The sequence below is a fragment of the Sturnira hondurensis genome, unplaced genomic scaffold (assembly GCF_014824575.4).
Source record: "Sturnira hondurensis isolate 20B ecotype Veracruz unplaced genomic scaffold, ASM1482457v3 Scaffold0023357, whole genome shotgun sequence".
Classification (NCBI taxonomy): domain Eukaryota; kingdom Metazoa; phylum Chordata; class Mammalia; order Chiroptera; family Phyllostomidae; genus Sturnira; species Sturnira hondurensis.
Genome location: NW_028095988.1, coordinates 1,963,961 through 1,967,337, shown reverse-complemented (window position 1 = coordinate 1,967,337; position 3,377 = coordinate 1,963,961). Strand labels below are relative to the sequence as shown.

Sequence of the window (3,377 nt, the reverse complement as noted above, 5' to 3'; positions counted from 1 at the left end):
TGAGAGATATATACTCAGAAAACTACATAACACTGAAGAAAGTAATCAAGGAAGACATAAACAAATGCAAGCATATACTGTGTTCATGGATGGGAAAAATCAACATCATCAAAATGCCCATATTACCCAAAGGAATTTACAGATTCCATGCAACCCCTAGTAAAATACAAATGACATATTTCACAGATGTAAAACAAACATTTCAAAAATTTGTTTGAACCATAAATGACCCCAAAGAGCCACAGCAATTTTGAGAAAGAACAAAGTAGGAGGGATAAAAACACCAGATATCAAACTATATTAAAAGGACACAGTAATCAAAACAGCCTGATACTGGCATCAGAGCAGACACATAGTCATTGGAACAGAATAAAGATCCCAGAAATAAATCCAAGAGTATACGGTCAATTAATATTTGACAAAGGGGGCAGGAGCATAAAATGGAGTAAAAATGGCCTCTTCAACAGATGGTGTTGGGAGACCTGGACAGCTACCTGTGAAAAATGAAACTCAGCCACAAACTTACACTATGCACAAAAATAAACTTAAGGTGGATAAAAGACTTAAATATAAGTCGCAACACCATAAAAGTCCTAGAGGAGAACATAGGCAGGAAAACCTCAGATATTTCACACAGCAATATTTTTGCCAATATGTCCCATAGAACAAGGAACATAAAGGAAAGAATAAACAAAAGGGACCTCATCAAAATAAAAAGCTTCTGCATTGCTAAAGAAAACATCAGTAAAATGAAAAGGAAACCAACCATATGGGAAAATATCTCTGCAAATTATACCTCAGACAGGGGTCTGGTCTCCAAAATATACAAAACTCACACAACTCCATTCCAGGAATACAAAGAACTCAATTTAAAAAAGGGCAAAGGGCCCGAACAGATACTTCTCCAAGGAGGACTTACAAAAAGCCCAGAGGCCTATGAAAAGATTCTCAGCACCACTAGCCATCAGAGAGATGTAAATTAAAACCACAATGAAATACCACTTCACACCAGTCAGAATGGCCATTATAAACAAATCAACAAACAAGTGCTGGTGAGGATGGAGGGAAAGGGTCTAGTACACTCTTTGTAGGAGTGCATGCTGGTGCAGCCACTGTGGAAAACAGTATGGGATTTCCTCAGAAAAATGAAAATGGAACTGCCTCTTGACCCTGAAATACTACTGTTTGTATTATACCCTAAGGATCCTGAAACACCAATTCAGAAGAACCTATGCACCCCAATGTTCATAGCAGCACAATTTACAATAGCCAAGTGCTAGAAGCAACCTAAGTGCCCCTCAGTAAATGAGTGGATAAAAAAACTGTGGTATATTTACACAATAGAATACAACACAGCAGAAAGAAAGAAGCTCCTACCATTTGCAACAGTCGATGGAACTGGAGTATATTATGCTAAGTGAAATAAGCCAGGCAGTGAAAGGCAAACACCATATGACCTCACCTATAAGTGGAACCTAATCAACAAAACAAACAAGCAAGCAAAATATAACCAGACACAAGGAAATAAAGAATAAACTGACAGTAACCAGAGGAGGGGAGGAGAGGGATATCAGGGGAAAATAAGGGAAGGTCCATCAAGGAAGATGTATAAAGGACACATGGACAAAGGCACAGTGGGTAGGTTTGAGGGTGGGAGGCAGGGTTGAGTGGGGCAGGGGGCCATGTTGGGGTAAAAAAAGAGACAACTGTACTAGAACAACAATAAAATAAAATAAATGTTTAAAAAATGAATAAATGGAAACATTTCTCAAGAGTCTACATATTCTAGAAGGGAACTTTTTCAGGAGTGGCTACTTCTTTGGAATAATCCAATACCATAAGGCCTCTGAAGCAAAAGGAAGGGGAAGAGAAAAGAAGCTGAAACACAAGGTTCACTTAGTAAGTTTTACATTAACCATTACAAGCTGGATGGTTTAAGAATGTGGTTTCTTTCTGGGGGTGGAGGGGGGCTCAAAAATCTGAATGTTAGTGTGGAAACAAGTACTCCGCTGTGTCACCACCGCTTTCTCACAGCGGGCCTCTCAGTGAAGTGTTGACTGTGGGGATGATTTGTTTCCCCATGAAGCCTAAATTCCCAGGTACTCAGTTCATTTTGAGCTTGTTCCAGTTCGTGTTTAGTGTGTTTAATTTCACATTTCATTTTTTGGAAAAGCAAGTTGATTGCTGGGTCTACCATCGTTGATTTAATCTGGGCTAGACTCACAGAGGCACTGGATTTGAGGAATATACTGTTGCTTCTCTTCTTGGTTGTAAGTTGCATTACAAACAGATTTTCTCTGCATGCAGACTCTTGCTGTTGTTGCTTTAGTTTTTCTTCCATCTTTCATTAGAGTTAAGATTTGTGTACTTGTCCTCCAAAGCTTGTGCATATGCCTCATAATGTTTCCATCTAAGAATTAACTCATGGTACCATAATTTTGAAGTCTGTTTCACTCAGTCCAACTTTTTGTGAGGATGTTTCTCATTGGTTATCTCCGATCTGACCAGGTGCCTCCCCTTCAGGAAGTGAGCACCAGCTTCCAAGCCTCACCACCCCACATCACCCAAGGTAGGAAAGATGAGGGGACTGTGGCGAAGGTGTGCCTCCATAGCTGCTGAAGCTGAATGAAGCACAGCAAGCTGGCCAGGGCAGAGAGAGATGTCAACATATGTGTTTAAATATCAGTTGTCCCATTCCTGATCACTTTATTAAGAGACCATCATATCTCTCTACTATAAAAGTTTGGAGTTTTCCCCCCTTAGTAATTAGCAAGTAATCTGTGTTTGGCAGTAGGCAAGTACTCTACTCCTCATTTCAACTGATGCTCTTAATATCCATTGATGATGGTTGCCTGAATCAAGCATTATTACCTGACATTCTTCTGTTTAAAAGAAATAAAACAGCTTCCCTCATTAAGTGGGAATAAATTACAGTTTCTTCAAAAGAGACAGGGCAATTAATTCTGCTCTCTTAATGATCAATTTTCAGAATAATAAATTGTTATAATCATCATGCCTATTGGGAAAGTGATTTTCCTCTTTCTGTGGAGCATCCTTATGAACTCATGGATTTAAAAAAATTATTTATTTATTTATTTTTAGAGAGAGGGGAAGGGAGGGAGAAAGAGAGGGAAAGAAACATCAATGTGTGGTTGCCATTCATACGCCCCCTACTGGGGACCTTGCTTGCAACCCTGGCATGTGCCCTGATTGGGAATCCAACCAGCAACCATTTGGTTTGCATCCCACACTCAGCCACTGAGCTACACCAGCCAGGGCAGTTTTACCGGATTCTTAGGTTATAATCCCAGCAGTGGTATTGCAGGGTTAAAAGGCAATTGCATTTTTACTTTTCTGAGGAAATTCCATACTGTTTT

The 3,377-nt window shown here is 39.6% G+C and overlaps 1 pseudogene; it reads right to left on the bottom strand.

Moving 5' to 3' along the window:
* Positions 1 to 1,785: 1,785 nt before the first annotated feature.
* Positions 1,786 to 2,878, bottom strand: LOC118980815 (pre-mRNA-splicing regulator WTAP-like; annotated as a pseudogene).
* Between the last annotated feature and the right edge of the window lie 499 nt (positions 2,879 to 3,377).